An 18,970-nucleotide genomic window follows, 5' to 3' on the forward strand; every position below is an offset into this window, starting at 1 on the left:
GCCATACTGTATGTAGTATATACCGTATATACTCGAGTATAAGCCGACCCGAGTATAAGCCGACCCCCCTAATTTTGCCACAAAAAACTGGGAAAACTTAATGACTCGAGTATAAGCCTAGGGTGGGAAATGCAGCAGCTACCAGTAAGTGTCAAAAGTAAAAATAGATACCAATAAAAGTAAAATTAATTGAGACATCAGTAGGTTAAGTGTTTTTGAATATCCATATTGAATCAGGAGCCCCATATAATGCTCCATAAAGTTAATGATGGCCCCACAAGATGCTACATATTAAAATATGCCCCATATAATCCTGCATAAAGGTTAGTAATGGCCCCATAAGATGCTCCATAAAGATATTTTCCCCATATAGTGCTGCACAAACCTTAATTATGGCCCCATAAGATGCTCCATACAGACACTTGCCCCATATAATGCTCCACAAACGTTAATTATGGTCACATAAGATGCTCCATAAAGACATTTGCCCCATATAGTGCTGCACAAACGTTATGGCCCCATAAGATACTCCATAGACATTTGCCCCATATAATGCTGCACAAATGTTAATTATGGCCCCATAAGATGCTCCATATAGATATTTGCCCCATATAGTGCAGCACAAACGTTGATTATGACCCCATACAGACACTTGCCCCATATAGTGCTGCACAAATGTTGATTATGGCCCCATACAGACACTTGCCCCATATAGTGCTGCACAAACGTTATGGCCCCATAAGATGCTCCATACAGACACTTGCCCCATTTGCTGTTGCTGCGATAAAAAAAATATAGTTCTTACCGATAACGGTATTTCTCTGAGCCCATGACGGCACCATGGAGAGAGGGGATCCGCCCACCAAGGACAGGAAACCTACGGATAAAAAAGGCGGTACCACTCTCCCGAATCAGTTGTTTTACATAGAAAATGATGGGAGAGTACTAAAACATTTGTTAGCTTTAACTGTTTAGCATAACGAGATACCGCGTGATTTTAAAACTATGAATAAATTATGGCACTATTTAATGTGAGCACCCATAAGTGAAGGGAGGGAATGTACGGGTGCCGTCATGGGCTCAGAGAAATACCGTTATCGGTAAGAACTATATTTTTCTCTGATCGCCCATGACGGCACCACGGAGAGAATTGCATAGATAGTACATTCAGGGAGGGACCACCGCTTCCAGAACCCTTTTACCGAAGGTAAGGTCCGAAGAGGAGTTTAGGTCCAATCTATAGTGCCTATAGAATGTAGATGGTGAGGACCAGGTAGCAGCTCTACATATCTGGTCTATAGGAACTCCGGCCTTCTCCGCCCAGGAAGATGCCACTGCCCTTGTCGAGTGAGCCTTAACCTCCCCGGGAACGGACATCCCACTTGCCGAGTATGAAAGACTGATGGCATCCGTAATCCATCTTTCTATGGTGGCTTTCGATGCTTTTTTCCCCTTCCGGGGACCCTGGAAACACACAAACAGAGAGGCATCCTCCCTACTCTCCTTAGTGACTTCTAGGTAGCGTAAGAGACATCTTCGTACATCTAGTGTATGTAATGTTTGTTCCTTCTTGTTTACAGGGTTGGGACAGAAGGAAGGGAGAGAAATCTCTTGAGACCTGTGGAACTTTGATGCCACTTTCGGGAGATATGCTGGGTCTGTTTTTAAAATGACCCTATCCTCTAGAAATTGTGTGTAAGGAGGGTTAGCCGAAAGAGCCTGTAAGTCGCTGACCCTACGGGCAGAAGTGAGGGCGACTAACAGAGCGGTTTTGAGAGATAGGTTTTTTATTGAAGCTTCGTGTAATGGTTCGAATGGTGGACTGGTCAGGGCTTTAAGGACTAAGTTTAAGTCCCATTGAGGAACGATTTTTACCGGAAGAGGCCTTGATCTTCCTGCTGCTCTTATGAATCTAGCGACCCACCTATTTGAAGCTAAATCAAAATTGAATAGGGCCCCCAATGCTGCCACGTGAACTTTCAGGGTACTAGTGGCCAGCCCCATCTCCAACCCATTTTGTAGGAACTCTAATATGGAATTAAGGGGAATTTCTTTCCCTATTTTTTCACCTGATGAAGACAGAAACTTTTTCCATATCTTGCCGTATTGTTTCGTTGTAACTGGCTTCCTACTTTGTAACAGGGTTGAGATTAACCCTGGGGAGAACCCCCTGTCTTTTAGCAGCTTCCTTTTGAAGAGCCAAGCTGTCAAGTGCAAGTTCTTGACCCGTGGATGACAGACTGGGCCCTGCGACAATAGATCCTGAAGGTCTGGTAATACCCAGGGGTCGGACATTGACATCTTCCTCATCCATGAGAACCAAGGTCTCTTCGGCCAGAACGGGGCAATTAAGATAACCAGCGCCCCGTCCTCCCGAATCTTCCTCAGCACCGCTGGAATCAGAATGAGAGGAGGAAAGGCATAGAGCAGATGATGACTCCAAGACATCAGGAAAGCGTCCACAACTACTGGGTTCCCCAGAGGAGATAGGGAGCAAAAGGAGGCTACTTTTTTGTTTAGATGGCTCGCAAAGAGATCTATTTTGGGAACCCCCCATTTCTCTGTGATCTGGGTAAATATTGCCTGATTCAGTTCCCATTCTCCCTGTTTTAGGCTGGACCGACTGAGGAAGTCCGCTTTGTAGTTGTCTACCCCTTTTATGTGTAGGCTTGTTATGGATAGGAGGTTGCTCTCTGCTATTTGCAGGATTGAGTTGGTCACTTCCATTAGATTTTTGGAACGGGTGCCCCCCTGGTGATTTAGGTAAGATACTACCACCAGGTTGTCCGACATCACTCTTACGTGATGAGAGTGAAGGACTTCCAAGAATTCCTGAAGGGCAAATTTGACTGCAAGAAGTTCCTTCATATTGGAGGATTTGTCTGCTAGGGACGGAGACCAGGTGCCCTGGGCTACCAGATCGCCCAGATGAGCTCCCCACCCTGAGGGGCTTGCGTCCGTAGTTAGGACTTTTGAGATCTGAATTACCCACGGGACCCCCTGGGAAAGATTTTCCTGCGACTTCCACCATGTCAGAGAGTGGCTGGTACGAGGAGATAGAATTAACCGCCCGTCTAAATGCCCTCCCAGATGGGTTTGTTCTGACAATATCTGCCATTGGAGGTCTCTCAAATGTAATTGGGCCCACTGGACTGCGGGGATGCAAGAGGTCATGGAGCCTAGGAGGGACATACCCTGACGGAGTGTTATGGAGGGGAGAGATTGAACCCTTGATACCAAACTTTTTAGTTTTTGTATTTTGCTCTCCGGGAGCCGACATTCCATTTTTATGGAGTCTAGGGTGAGACCTAGGTACTCCTGAACTTGAGAAGGTATTAGTCTGGATTTTTCTATGTTTATTAGCCAGCCCAGTTCTTTTAGGGAATGAATCACAATTGCCAGTTGATTCTCGCAATGCTGCGGGGAGGAGCCTATTACCAAAAAATCGTCCAGATATGGTACAATCAAGGTATTTTCTTCCCTGAGGTGAGCCATTACCTCCGCAATCAGTTTTGTGAAAATCCTCGGGGCTATGGCTAGACCAAAAGGCAGAGCTGAGAACTGGAAGTGACTTAGGACTCCTCTGATGTGAACTGCCATCCTGAGGAATCTTTGGTGATCTTTGTGTATTGGGACGTGATAATATGCGTCCTTTAGGTCTAGGACCACCATGAAGCATTGAGGAAACAGCATTTTGATAGACGACTTTATCGTTTCCATTTTGAATGCCTGAACCTCTAAGTAGTTGTTTAGACTTTTCAGATTTATGATGGTTCTGAAAGACCGTCTGGTTTTCTTCTCAGAAATAGAGGGGAATAGTATCCTTGTCCTCTTTCTTGAGGGGGAACCTCCAGGAGAACTCTCTTTTCTACTAACCCGATGACTTCTTTTTCTAGTGCCAGCTGCTCTTCTGCCGAAGACCTTGTAGATGTCATCGTAAAAGAGGGGCGAGGGTATCTTTTGAATGTTAACCTCAGTCCTGATTCTATAATGTTCAGTATCCATTGACTGGAGGTAATCTTTTCCCAGGCTGGGAGAAAGAGAGACAGCCTCCCTCCCACCTGGGGCGAACCTTCATTGCGGAGGTTTCTTGTTATCATTGGGGTTTTTATTAAAGATAAACCCCTTGTTTTTGTTCCTCTTATCCTCCCATTTCCCCTGGCCTCTCCCCGGGTTTTTTCGGAAAAACCTCTTGCTCCGAAAGGGCTTCCGGTAAGAGGGGAGGCCCAAAGGAGGAAAGGACTTTTTCTTGTCCCCAGCTTTTTCTAAAATGTCGTCTAAAGTGGAACCAAACAAGAATTCTCCTTCACAGGGGATGGTACACAGTCTTGTTTTAGTTTGGAGGTCGCCTGGCCAGTTCTTAAGCCAGAGGGCGCGCCTGGCCGCATTAGCCAGTGCTGCTGACCTAGCGGCTAATCTGATTGAGTCGGCCGAGGCGTCAGCCAGGAAAGCCGCAGCTCCCCTCATTACTGGTAAAGTATTCAGTATCGAGTCTCGGGAAGTCTTCCCTTTTAATTGACCCTCTAGTTGATTTAGCCAAATCATTAGGGAGCGAGATGTACACGCCGCTGCTACTGCAGGTTTTAAGCCCCCCCTGCTGCCTCCCAAGAGCCTTTGAGGAAGGCGTCCGCCTTCTTGTCCATAGGGTCTTTTAGTACCCCCATGTCTTCAAACGGGAGTGCGAATTTTTTTGATGCTTTAGCTATTGCCACATCTAATTTGGGGGCTTTTTCCCAAAAGGAGCAGGATTCATCCTCAAAAGGGTATTTCCTTTTGGGAGTTAAGAGAGACTTTTTCATGGGCTTTTTCCATTCTTTTTTGATTAAAGCTGCAATTGCATCATTAAGTGGAAAAACTCTCCTCTTTTTTTGTTCTAGGCCCCCGAACATGATGTCTTGTACCGATTTTTTGGGGTGGGAGTCTACTAACCCCATAGTACTTCTCACCGCCTTTATGAGGCCATCGGTGTCCTCTAGTGGGAAACAGTTGTGCCCCCCCGAGGAAGAAGTGGATGATGCAGATGAGGAGGAGGAGGAGTCGGAGGATACTGAACCCGCACTGTTGCTGTCAGATTTTGAGACCGGAGATGGAGACCTATCCCTGGTCTTTCTCCGTTTTTTCCCCTTCTTTCGGGATCTAAGGGTGTCTTCCACTTGCTCCTTAATCAGGTTTTTTAAGTCGGTTGCAAACCCTGGCAGACTTTCAGATACTGTCTGCTGTATGCAAGCGTTACACAGCGTCTTCTCCCAGGCAGGTGGAAGATCTTCTCTACAGATGGCACAAATTTTATGCTTTGTTTTGCCTACGCTCTTCCTCCCCTAAAAGAGACAAATAATAACCTTACTGTCTCTGACTTTCACGAAGATCCACTTACCACCTCCAGGACCCATAAATACCGGTTGGGGATTCTGCGCCTCTGGCTTTTTCCCCGACGCCGTACTGGACCCCTTACTGTGTTGGGACCTCTGGCGTTCTTTGCTGGTGTCCTGGCACTGCTGTCGCCTTTTTTGCTGCTGCTGCTGCTGTGGCGATGCTATAGGTGGAGGTGATTCTGGCAAGGGAGATGAAGGGGTCTCTCATATTGCTGCTGGTCTGCGGTCACTGCTTTGACAGCACTCTGGTGTAGTCACAAGTAGCTTCTTTTGAGGCTCCTGCCGATTATTGCAGAGCCGCTGGGAGGAAGTAACTTTCCTCATTTAAAGCCTTCGCGCCGCTTTTTTTTTTTTTTTTTTTTTCCCCGCGCCTGTGCAGTAGCGTCCAGCTGATGGCGAGGAGCGCCGAACGCCGGCGCCTGCGCAGAAGTGCCGCCGGCGCCTCGCGAGACCGGCCTAATCCCGGGCATGCGCCGAAATTGCAAGATGGCGCCGGGAGTGCAGATATGGCGCTGCTGACCGGCGCCCCCGGTCCTATGCAGTCCCTACCGCGCGGCTCTGCATGCCTGATGGCGGTGCAGTGTGCAGACTGACGCATGTTTTTGGGGAGGGCCGCGCCGCACCTCCCGCAACCACAGAGGGACCCCCCTGGATGTTGCCTGCTGCATCTTACCTGGGGAGGTGACCGCGAACTCCTTGTCACCTCCCCCGCACACCATATAGGCCCACTAGCCCCCCGCGGTGGCACTTCGGGTCACCACCTTAGCCGAGGCAGAGGGACCCCAGCTGCCTGAACCGGACTAGATGGCCCCGGAATTCCCACGTCAATCTGGTAAGTCCGTAGGTCTCCCATCAAGGACAGGAAACCAACTGATGCGGGAGAGTGGTACCGCCTTTTTTATCCGTAGGTTTCCTGTCCTTGGTGGGCGGATCCCCTCTCTCCGTGGTGCCATCATGGGCGATCAGAGAAAAATCACATACTCACCTCTCCGTCGCTCAGGCCCCCAGCACTTTCAATATTCACCTGACTTCGTTCCGGCGCCGCTCCATTTTCAGCGTCTTCTGCACTGACGTTCAGGCAGAGGGCGCGCACTGACCACGTCACCGCACCCTCTGACCTGAGCATCACTGCAGAAGATGCTGAAGATGGAGTGGCGCCCGGAACGGGGAGCAGGTGAATATCGCGCAGTGCTGCGCTCCCCTCCCTGTTATATTCACCTGCTCCTGGCACAGTGCAGTCCCTGCTTGCCCGGCGCCGCAGCTTCTTCCTGTATTGAGCGGTCACCGTTACCGCCCATTACAGTAATTAATATGCGGCTCCACCCCTATGGGAGGTGGATCAGCATATTCATTACTGTAATGAGCGGTACCATGTGTCCGCTCAGTACAGGAAGAAGCTGCCGGCGCCGGGGAAAAGACGTGCAGGGACCGCACCAAGAGCAGGTGAGTATAATTAGACAGCCCCCGCTCCCCCTCCCCTGCCGACCCCTGGGTATGACTTGAGTATAAGCCAAAAAAATGGGCTGAAAATCTCGGCTTATACTCAAGTATATACGGTACAAGAAATCATTTAGTCAGATTTTATCAAACATGCCGTTATTATTCCCACAAAATAGAGAATGACAAGGTATAAAGGCGCAGTCATATACAATATGCTTGTAAAGCTTTGTAATGCACAGTAAATCCTCCCTCTGTTACCCTTATTATCCATTCCTCATTGATTTGTAAATGTATTTATGTTTGTGTGTTTGGTGTGCTGTCTTGTCTCTTCTCTTTGATAGCATTAAACAAGACAGCTGTGTCATGTGCTAGAGGTCTACTGCCCGGAGATATTATGAAAATTCGGTTTAACCACATGCCTTCTATGATTGCAGGTCAAAGAACACGACTCTCATTGACTAGTATTACATCAATAAGTCCTCTGTGGTAGATATTATATACTTAGTGATATTGATATGCTCTTATATAGTCAAACATAGTCAGTCCTTATGGAGCTGCTCTTAGAAGGCTCCAGTGCTGTGCAGTCTCAGAAGCATTGCTAATTCTATATTTTATCTAAAAAAAAAAAAATCATATTACCATTTCAATCTCTCCCTTTTCCTGTCCTCACACAATTTCATGCATTGCAGCACTCTGCTATCTGCGAAAGAACTCTCTGGCCTCTTGGCAAGCTTCTTTTTTTTTTTTACAGTATTTTTAAATGCTTGCAAAAATGCTACATGAATTTCATAGTGTTCATAAGGTTGATAGAATAGTTGAGCAAAAATATTCATAGGACCCTGACAGAGCAGCCGTGTCCTGCTAACTGTCCCTGGTGCATCTTCTGATTACTAGGGTCTGCAATGTCATTATATTGTGGCATGATGAACAAATGATGTCAAGGGAGCTAATGATTAAAAGCAGTGTCGGGGATGTTGTAAGAAGTTTGCAGTGGTCTAGGACTTCCAACATGGCTGATGGACTGAGGTTCTGCAAATGTTTGCTAAACACTAGTTGGAAGTAGACTTTTTTTTTTTTTTAGACAAAACCTGAAGTGAATTAATTAGCAAAGAGAAAGCTAAGTTTTCTGCTAGGAATTTCATAATGTTTATAAGGTTGCCAGTATAGTTGAGCAAAAAGATTTGTTGGACTCTGATAGAGCGGTTGTGTCCTACTATCTGCAGTATCCATGGCTCTTCTTGTAATTAGTAGGCTTTGCAATGTCATTACATTATGGCATGGCATGATGCATGCATTACCAATTAATAGAGTTGTCAGAGATGTTGCATGTAGCAATCTCGCAGTGCTTTGGTCTGATGACCAAGTACTTCCAATGCGACTTCAGGTCTAGGTCCTTCAAATTTTTACTGAACAAAAAGATTCGTAGAACTCTGACTGGGCAGCCAATTCCAGCTACCTGTGGCATTCCTTCTGATTAGTTGGCTCTGAAAAGCCATTACATTACAGTATGATGAATGTTGTGAATTATGCTCTTGGGTTCCCTCCGGTGGTGGTTGATAGTAATGCAGTTGTCCCTGGGTTGCAATCCTGGGCAGGTGTCCCTGCTAATTGCAGCTCTGACTGGATATTTAGGTGTGTTGGATTCATTAGCCCTTGCCAGTTGTCCATTGTTCTTGGAGGTTTTGCATCTCTGTCTGGTTCCTCCTGCCCTGCTGCCAAATCAGCAAAGATAAGTGTCTGGTTTTGTTTCTGCAGCACACATGCTGTGTGCTTTACAATTCAGTACTATTCAATGTTTTTTCTTGTCCAGCTTAGACTGTGTTTGGATATTTCAGTCAAGTTGGAGTCTCAGGAGATGCAGATATACATTCCATGTCTTTAGTTAGATGGTGGAATTTTTGTATTATCTGCTGTGGATATTTTTACGGTTTTAATACTGACAGCTTAGTATTCTGTCCTGTCCTTTCCTATTTAGCTAGCGTGGCCTCTTTTGCTAAATCCTGATTTCTGCCTGCGTGTGTCTTTCCTCTAATACTCACAGTCAATATTTGTGGGGGGCTGCCTATCCTTTGGGGTTCTGCTCTGAGGCAAGATAGAATCCCCATTTCCATCTATAGGGGTATTTAGTCCTCCGGCTGTGTCGAGGTGTCTAGGATGTATTAGGTACACCCCACGGCTACTTCTAGTTGCGGTGACAGTTTAGGGTTTGCGGTCAGTACAGGTTCCACCTACTCCTGAGAAAGTCTCATGCGGCTCCAAGGTCACCGGATCATAACAGTACAACTGGCCAACAATGAGTTAAATGCATCTCAGAAGAAGGGAAGAGACATTTTTTTTCTGTAGCCTGCTTTGTCTTTTCTTTCCTCTTTTTCTCTGGGTGGCTGAGGAGCCTTGTGCTGGCATGGATGTTCAGGGATTAGCTTCTCGTGTAGACCAGCTTGCTGCTAGGGTACAGGGTATTTCTGATTGTATTGTTCAGACTCCAGTTTTAGAGCCTAAGATTCCTACTCCTGATTTGTTTTTTGGGGACAGGTCCAAATTTTTGAGTTTTAAAAACAACTGTAAACTGTTTTTTGCTCTGAGACCTCGATCCTCTGGTGATTCCATTCAGCAGGTTAAAATTGTCATCTCCCTGCTGCGTGGCGATCCTCAGGATTGGGCATTTTCCCTGGAATCTGGGAATCCGGCCTTGCTTAATGTAGACGCTTTTCAGGCCTTAGGATTATTATATGATGAACCAAATTCTGTGGATCAAGCGGAGAAGACCTTGTTGGTCCTGTCTCAGGGTCAAGAAGCGGCAGAATTGTATTGTCAGAAATTTAGAAAATGGTCTGTGTTGACTAAATGGAATGATGATGCTTTGGCGGCAATTTTCAGAAAGGGTCTTTCTGAATCCATTAAAGATGTTATGGTGGGGTTTCCCACGCCTTTCGGTCTGAGTGATTCTATGTCTCTGGCCATTCAGATTGATCGGCGTTTGCGGGAGCGCAGAACTGTGCGCGCTGTGGCGTTGTCCTCAGAGCAGATGCCTGAGTCAATGCAGTGTGATAGGATTCTGTCTAGAACGGAACAACAGGGATTCAGACATCAGAATAGGTTGTGTTTTTATTGTGACGATGCTTCTCATGTCATTTCAGTCTGCCCTAAGCGTACAAAGAGGATCGCTAGTTCATTTTCCATCAGTACTGTACAACCTAAATTTTTATTATCTGTGTCCTTGATCTGCTCATTGTCATCATTTTCTGTCATGGCGTTTGTGGATTCAGGCGCCGCCTTGAACTTAATGGACTTTGAGTTTGCCAGGCGTTGTGGTTTTCCCTTGCAGTCTTTGCAGAACCCTATTCCTTTAAGGGGGATTGATGCTACACCTTTGGCTAAAAATAAGCCCCAGTTCTGGACACAGGTGACCATGTGCATGGCGCCAGTCCATCAGAAGATTGTCGATTTCTGGTGTTGCATAATTTACATGATGCTATCATGCTGGGTTTTCCGTGGTTGCAGGCACATAATCCTGTGTTGGATTGAAAGTCTATGTCTGTGACTAGTTGGGGATGTCAGGGGGTTCATAATGACATTCCTTTGATGTCAATCTCTTCTTCCACTTCTGAAATTCCAGAGTTTTTGTCTCATTTTCAGGATGTATTCGATGAGCCCAAGTCCAGTTCCCTTCCACCGCATAGGGACTGTGATTGTGCGATTGACTTGATTCCAGGCTGTAAGTTTCCTAAGGGCCGACTTTTCAACCTGTCTGTGCCTGAACATACCGCCATGCGGAGTTATGTTAAGGAGTCTTTGGAGAAAGGACATATTCGGCCATCTTCTTCACCGTTGGGAGCGGGTTTTTTTTTTGTTTCTAAGAAGGATGGCTCCTTGAGACCCTGTATTGATTATCGCCTCTTGAATAAGATCACGGTCAAGTTTCAATACCCTTTACCTCTGCTTTCCGATTTGATTGCTAGGATTAAGGGGGCTAGTTGGTTTACGAAGATTGACCTTCGGGGGCATATAATCTTGTTCGTATTAAGCAGGGTGATGAATGGAAAACTGCATTTAATACGCCCGAAGGCCATTTTGAATACCTTGAGATGCCATTCGGGCTCTCTAATGCTCCATCTGTTTTTCAGTCCTTCATGCACGATATATTCCGGACTTATCTTGATAAATTCATGATTGTATATTTGGATGACATTTAAATTTTTTCCGATGATTGGGAGTCTCATGTGAAACAGGTCAGGATGGTATTTCAGATCCTTCGTGATAATGCTTTGTTTGTGAAGGGGTCTAAGTGTCTCTTTGGAATGCAGAAGGTTTCTTTTTTTGGGCTTCATTTTTTCTCCCTCATCTATAGAGATGGATCCGGTTAAGGTTCAGGCCATTCATGATTGGATTCAAGCCACATCTGTGAAGAGCCTTCAGAAATTTTTGGGCTTTGCTAATTTTTATCGCAGTTTCATTGCTAACTTCTCCAGTGTGGTTAAACCCTTGACCGATTTGATGAAGAAAGGCGCTGATGTGACGAATTGGTCCTCTGCGGCTGTCTCTGCCTTTCAGGAGCTTAAACGCCGATTTACTTCTGCCCCGGTGTTGCGTCAACCGGATGTTTCACTTCCATTTCAGGTTGAGGTTGACGCTTCTGAGATTGGGGCAGGGGCCGTTTTGTCTCAGAGGGATCCTGTTGGTTCCTTGATGAAACCGTGTGCCTTCTTTTCCCGTAAGTTTTCGCCCGCTGAACGCAATTATGATGTCGGCAATCGGGAGTTGTTGGCTATGAAGTGGGCATTTGAGTGGCGACATTGGCTCGAGGGAGCTAAGCACCGTATTGTGGTCTTGACCGATCATAAAAATCTGATTTACCTCGAGTCTGCCAGGCGGCTGAATCCTAGACAGGCTCGATGGTCCTTGTTTTTTTCCCATATTGATTTTGTGGTCTCGTATCTTCCGGGTTCTAAGAATATTAAGGCTGATGCCCTCTCTAGGAGTTTTTTGCCTGATTCTCCTGAGGTCCTTGAACCGGTCGGCATTCTGAAAGAAGGGTTGGTCCTTTCTGCCATTTCCCCTGATTTACGACGGGTTCTTCAGGAATTTCAGGCTGACAAACCTGACCGCTGTCCAGTGGGGAAACTGTTTGTTCCTGATAGATGGACTAGTAGAGTGATTTCTGAGGTTCATTGTTCTGTGTTGGCTGGCCATCCTGGTATTTTTGGTACCAGAGATTTGGTTGGTAGGTCCTTTTGGTGGCCTTCTTTGTCACGTGATGTGCGTTCTTTTGTGCAGTCCTGTGGGACTTGTGCGCGGGCCAAGCCTTGTTGTTCCCGTGCTAGTGGGTTGCTTTTGCCTTTGCCGGTCCCTGAGAGGCGCTGGACGCATATTTCTATGGATTTTATTTCTGATCTTCCGGTTTCCCAGAAGATGTCTGTCATCTGGGTTGTTTGTGACCGGTTCTCTAAGATGGTCCATTTGGTGCCTTTGCCTAAATTGCCTTCCTCTTCTGATTTGGTTCCGTTGTTTTTTCAGCATGTGGTTCGTTTGCATGGTATTCCGGAGAATATTGTGTCCGACAGAGGTTCTCAGTTTGTTTCTTCGTTTTGGCGGGCCTTTTGTGCTAAGCTGGGCATTGATTTGTCTTTTTCTTCCGCATTCCAGCCTCAGACAAATGGCCAGACCGAGCGAACTAATCAGACTTTAGAAACTTATCTGAGATGCTTTGTGTCTGCTGATCAGGATGATTGGGTGGCTTTCTTGCCATTGGCCGAGTTTGCCCTTAATAATCGGGCTAGTTCGGCTACCTTGGTTTCGCCCTTCTTTTGTAATTTTGGTTTTCATCCTCGTTTTTCTTCGGGGCAGGTTGAGCCTTCTGACTGTCCTGGTGTGGATTCTGTGGTTGACAGGTTGCAGCAGATTTGGGCTCATGTGGTGGACAATTTGGTATTGTCTCAGGAGGAGGCTCAATGTTTTGCTAACCGTCGTCGGTGTGTTGGTTCCCGGCTTCGGGTTGGGGATCTGGTCTGGTTGTCTTCCCATCATGTTCCTATGAAGGTTTCTTCCCCTAAGTATAAGCCTCGCTTTATTGGTCCTTATAGGATCTCTGAGATTATTAATCTGGTGTCTTTTCGATTGGCCCTTCCGGCTTCTTTTGCTATCCATAATGTCTTCCATAGATCTTTATTGTGGAAATATGTGGTGCCCGTTGTTCCCTCTGTTGATCCTCCGGCCCCTGTGTTGGTTGATGGGGAGTTGGAGTATGTGGTTGAGAAGATTTTGGATTCTCGCTTTGAGGCAGAGGCTTCAGTACATTGTCAAATGGAAGGGATATGGCCAGGAGGATAATTCTTGGGTTTTTGCCTCTGATGTCCATGCTGCTGATTTGCTCTGTGCCTTTCATCTGGCTCATCCTGATCGGCCTGGGGGCTATGGTGAGGGTTCGTTGACCCCTCTTTAAGGGGGGTACTGTTGTGAATTCTGCTCTTGGGTTCCCTCCGGTGGTTGTTGATAGTAATGCAGTTGTCCCTGGGTTGCAATCCTGGTCAGGTGTCCCTGCTGATTGCAGCTCTGACTGGGATATTTAGGTGTGCTGGATTCATTAGCCCTTGCCAGTTGTCCATTGTTCTTGGAGGTTTTGCATCTCTGTCTGGTTCCTCCTGCCCTGCTGCCAAATCAGCAAAGATAAGTGTCTGGTTTTGTTTCTGCAGCACACATGCTGTGTGCTTTACAATTCAGTACTATTCAATGTTTTTTCTTGTCCAGCTTAGACTGTGTTTGGATATTTCAGTCAAGTTGGAGTCTCAGGAGATGCAGATATACATTCCATGTCTTTAGTTAGATGGTGGAATTTTTGTATTATCTGCTGTGGATATTTTTAGGGTTTTAATACTGACCGCTTAGTATTCTGTCCTGTCCTTTCCTATTTAGCTAGCGGGGCCTCTTTTGCTAAATCCTGATTTCTGCCTGCGTGTGTCTTTCCTCTAATAATCACAGTCAATATTTGTGGGGGGCTGCCTATCCTTTGGGGTTCTGCTCTGAGGCAAGATAGAATCCCCATTTCCATCTATAGGGGTATTTAGTCCTCCGGCTGTGTCGAGGTGTCTAAGATGTGTTAGGTACACCCCACGGCTACTTCTAGTTGCGGTGACAGTTTAGGGTTTGCGGTCAGTACAGGTTCCACCTACTCCTGAGAAAGTCTCATGCGGCTCCAAGGTCACCGGATCATAACATGAACACATGACGTAGAGGGGGCTTACTAATCAAAAGAAGTGTTGGGGATGTTGTAGGAAGTTTGCAGTGCTCTTGTCCGACTCCTAAGGACTTCCAAAGTGGCTGTTAGGCGAAGGTTCTGCAAAGTTTTTCTGAACACTAGTTGGAAGTAGACATTTTAGGTATTTTTTAGACAAGACCTGAAGTGGATTATTAGCAAAGAGAAAGATAAGTCTTCCCCTAAGAATTTCATAGTGTCTATAGGGCTGGAAGAATAGCTGAGCAAAAAGATTTGTAGAACTCTGATTGGGCAGCCGAGTCCAGCTATCTGCGGCATCCCTAGCGCCTCTTTTTTGTAGGCTTCGCAATGTCATTACATTACGGCACGGCATGATGCATGCATGCATGCATTACCAATCAATAAGTCTTCTCTTGATATTTTCCACTATTTTCAAATGAATATGCCGTTCCTGTTTTCTTTAAGTTGCACAGAAAAAAAATGGCTTAAAAAATCCATTGTCTTATTACACCAATGCAAATAACTAAAATAAAGCATGAGAAGGTGCAGATTATCATAAAACTATACAGTCAAATAACAAGTATTTTTAAATCTCGCCCACCATATGTTGGCACGATTTTGCCTATATTTTACTACATGAATGTGTGAACGTACCCTACATAAACAGACAGCAGAATCTGGGTCGCATTGTAATAAAGCTAAAGACAGAGATTACGTGTGCTTTTTCTTTGAATAAAACCATGACAATTCCAATAATTCATATCTTAAAAACATGGAAAGATAGGTGATTCCTGACACCTTATATTACCTTTCCATGAGGACTGATAGAACCAGAATAAGAATCAGAGAATTCATTTTGCAAATGGGGCATGGAAGCAGTTTAGTCTTTTACAGTGATGTATGCCCTCGTAAAACTTTGGAAGGAGAATAGGCTTAGGTGACAGAGGCAGTATTTATGAAATTATTACTTTTATAAAGATAGGAGCTTTCAAACCATGCAATCTAAAAGCAGAAAAATCTAACTCTGGCAGACTTCCTGGCTTAACCCTATGAAGCACAGTTACATAGATTTATTATGTAAGGTCCTGGCCTCTTGAAACTTTGCTCATCACCCCACAATGATGAGCATGGCTCTAACGGTACAATAAATGCAAATGGTCATCTTATAAAACAGTAGAACATACAGTTCTTTGACATTTGAGATCCAGGGCCCAACTTTGTCTACTTTAGTTCATGCAATTGACCTGCATATTATAATTTGTATAGATACATTATATCAATTAATCATTTATGATCTTTCCATAATTTGATGGTAAATTGCACAAAACATAGGTACAGTCTAAGAGTATGTTCACACATCACGTTTTTACAGCATTTTTTGTAACTTTTTCCATCTGTTTAGCTGAATGGGTGAAAAGCGTTGCAAAAATGCTTAAAGAATTGACTATTGTCTTCAGATTGTCTTGGCAGAAATGCAGCAGGGGTCAAAATACGTGTTAGCCAGGGCACAAGATTTCTCATTGATCATGCTGGCAGTGTAAAATGCTGCAGCACATTTTATGCACCAAATATTACGCGAAAAATTTTTTTTGCCCTTTTTACCCAATTCAACATTTTGAAAGGTGAGTGGAGCTTGGGACGGACGGGCCGTGGCCAAGAGCCAACAAGCTTATCACAATTCATGCCTCAAAAGTGGCATACATGATAATTAGCATGGAAGCCAGCCTCTGACTGCAATGGCAGTTGAAAGATGCGGCAAATTTATTTTGAATTAATACACGAGTCTTAATGAATTTGGCATATTTTACTGCAGCGAACTGGTCATCAAGACTGGAGAACAAAAACCCAGTCTGAAGCCTAAATGGACCTATGTAACCGAGAAGTCTTCTACATCCAATAATTCATCATATACAATTAAATCACATTTTTACAAATATTTTCTTATTTTGCAGTCAGCAAGCAGACACCTCAGAACTTATATAGGTCTGTAAAATGAGAAGTCTGTTTACCTCTGTGCACATTTATCTCTGAACAGGATGATGAAAACTGGGTAAAAAAAATATACATTTATGTAACTTTATACAGCAGATTAGGAACTCCAGATGTATGATGATTAAATGACAGTTGTGCACCAGCTGCAAAGCTAAAATTCATAAAGATTTTCTTGGAATGTGCAAGATTTTTAAACAAATTACCATAAAAGCAGAGCTAGAAGATAATATATTTTCACCAGAGATGCAATGCAATCAGCAAATATAATAAAGTATATCAGAAAATGCTATTCTTCCTGCTCACACCCAGGATGATTTCTTAACTCCTACAAGACATAGCTGTTTACAACCTAATGTATAATGTTTATTTTTTTTATTAATGTACCCTTTAAAATTGTGTTCACAGGTTTCGGAGATGTTTAAATTTATTTTAATTGTGTCAAAAATGCAGCAAATCGGTGCAAAGAAAAAAATCTCAGCTGCAACGTGTGAACACAGCTGAAAGTCGTAATGGTTTCATTTTTTAGTCCATGTGAGGGCTTGCTTTTTTGCAGACAAGTTGTATTTTTTAATAGCACATTGTGAAAAAAATATTATTTCTTATTTCAGGGAAATGAAAAAACTGCAATTATGAGGTTTTTTCCCAGTTTTTTTTCTTTTAGGTGGGGGGGGAGGAGGTAGATTTTTTTAATGAGATTCACAGTGTAGTGTATGTGAAATGTTAACTTTATTCTACTAGTCGGTATCATTATGGTGATAGCAAATTGTATTAGGGGTTTTTTATGATTTGTAACTTTCACACAAAAGATTTCTTTTTAGTTTATCCATAATCCGAGGCCCTTAATTTTATAATATTCTATGAAAAGAGATGTGGAAGGACTTGTTTTTTTTCAGGAGAAGTTTACATTTTTGATCATTCGGGAAAAACACACATGTGCAAACACCTGTACACTATAATGTGTTCATTTGCTATACATTTAAAAATGATTTTAAATTTTGCTATTTAAAGAGAACCTTTCACCAGAAAAATCACTTAACCCACAGATATGGGTTTAATCTCCATAATAGTGTTACTAACCTGCTCGGCGCCCATATATAGCCAAATGATGAAAGGAAAAAAAATTTTTTATTCCAACCGCAGCATCCCAGTTTCAGTCACAGGGGTGGCGTTGGTTCAGTCACCACTGAGAATGGAGAGTGGTGGCTTTTACTTTGCCCCTTGCCCTGACTGACACTTGCTCTGCATTGGGGCTGTCAGTCAGGGCCGGGGGCGCGATTACAGCTACCGCTCTATATGTACTGGGCAGTGACTGAACCATCATCAGCGCCAAAACCAGAATGCTGCCAGGGAGAATAAAGTTAATTTTTACTCCACAGCATTCGGCGATGGGTGGGTGCTGGGCAGGTTAATAAGGCTATTAACCTGCAGAATAACCCCATATCAGCAGATTAATAGCGTTTTTCCTGGTGACAGGTTCCCTTTAAATTCGTATTTGGCTGATTTAGGCCAAAAAGGACAAATTAACTTCAACTTTAGTAGCCCAGTAGACCACGTCATGACCGTTTTAAGCAGAAAAAAATGTATCTATAAACAGTATACTTCCAGCCACACTGGCAACCTGTCTCCCAGCATTTGTCCAGTAAAATAGAAAAACGGACCTAGATTGGAGTGGTTAGCATATTACAGGAAATGCTGAACATAAATGACAGACAATGACTATATAGTGTGTAGCTGCAGTGGGTGCATTTATGTGACTGTATAGGAAGAAGGTTTATCATATACCATTCATCAAGTATCTTGGATATCACATGCAGAGATAAAAGAAATCTCTGATGGGTAGCAAGGCTTTACGGCAAGGAAAATGTTCTCTGTGAAGTTTAAACATCCTCTGCAGAATCAATATGGTAAATAAAAGTTGTGCGCATCATGAATGTTTGATAAATTCCTCCCTCTGGGTTTTTTCCCTTTTTTATTGCACATATAAATATTGCATAGGTAATGCTGTTTTCTAAGACTTTAACTATCAGAAAGTGGTAGAGAATTTTTCTCTATCAACAACTGTGCAGTCGTAGCCCCCCATGCAGGTCAGCACACACGTCTACCTCCAATCCAGGAATCCGAAGTGTTACTGTAAGTGAATAACTTGGGTAAAAATATGAAATAATATTATTCTGATTTATCATAGCCACATGTAATAGAAAAATTGGAGTTTGAAGATTATTTTAAAGTACAGTTTCATAGAAGGGAATTACATTGTGTTTTGGGAACTTAAACCCCCAATGATGCCCTAAAAGAAGCAGCTTTTGATCCACTGGCCCAAATAGGCTTCCTTGCAAGACCATATCTAACTATACAGTATATACTCAAAACACAGGTCATCCATTGTTATTTGCAAAGTTCTTGGACAGCTCCCTTCATAACATTACAGTGGGCAGCCGCTGTAAAAGAGTGCTTCTGTTTGATACTTGAAATACATTCATTATTCCTTATGTACCATGCACACCTTTGAACATCTCTTACTTTGAAATGCCAGAAGATGTTCAGCGATAGTGCAAGCACTGAGACATTTGAACTCTACACAACTCTGGTGTCAGACAGTTACATTTGGAAATTTCTATGTGGGAAGCTCACAAAGAATTTAATTCCCAGGGTAAGTGAGGTTAACTTAGTGATGCAGAAATCTTCCATTGAAGATGAATAGTTCTCTTTGGAGTTACAGTACATCCCATCTTGAGTCATTGATCCTTACAATATCAACTTTTGATTTGTATCAGTGACATGAAAATCTTTCACGAGAATGCCTATATTTCTATCATTAATTAAAACTAGATTCTGACACATTCTTTTTTTCTGATTTATTTTTATTTTCAGCCTGACTTGCTACATAGTCTAATAGTAAGACTGGAGATGTTCACTGACTTCTATGTGAGAGTTTTCTAGACATGAAGAAGGGGAG

The 18,970-nt window shown here is 43.9% G+C and overlaps 1 protein-coding gene across 4 annotated transcripts in view; it reads right to left on the bottom strand.

The window, feature by feature from the left end:
* The window catches only part of KCND2 (potassium voltage-gated channel subfamily D member 2), an 832,113-nt gene that overhangs the window by 769,200 nt on the left and 43,943 nt on the right, over nucleotides 1-18,970 (bottom strand). The gene's annotated exons all lie outside the window — the stretch shown is intronic.

The sequence above is a fragment of the Ranitomeya variabilis genome, chromosome 5 (assembly GCF_051348905.1).
Source record: "Ranitomeya variabilis isolate aRanVar5 chromosome 5, aRanVar5.hap1, whole genome shotgun sequence".
NCBI classification, from domain to species: Eukaryota; Metazoa; Chordata; class Amphibia; order Anura; family Dendrobatidae; genus Ranitomeya; species Ranitomeya variabilis.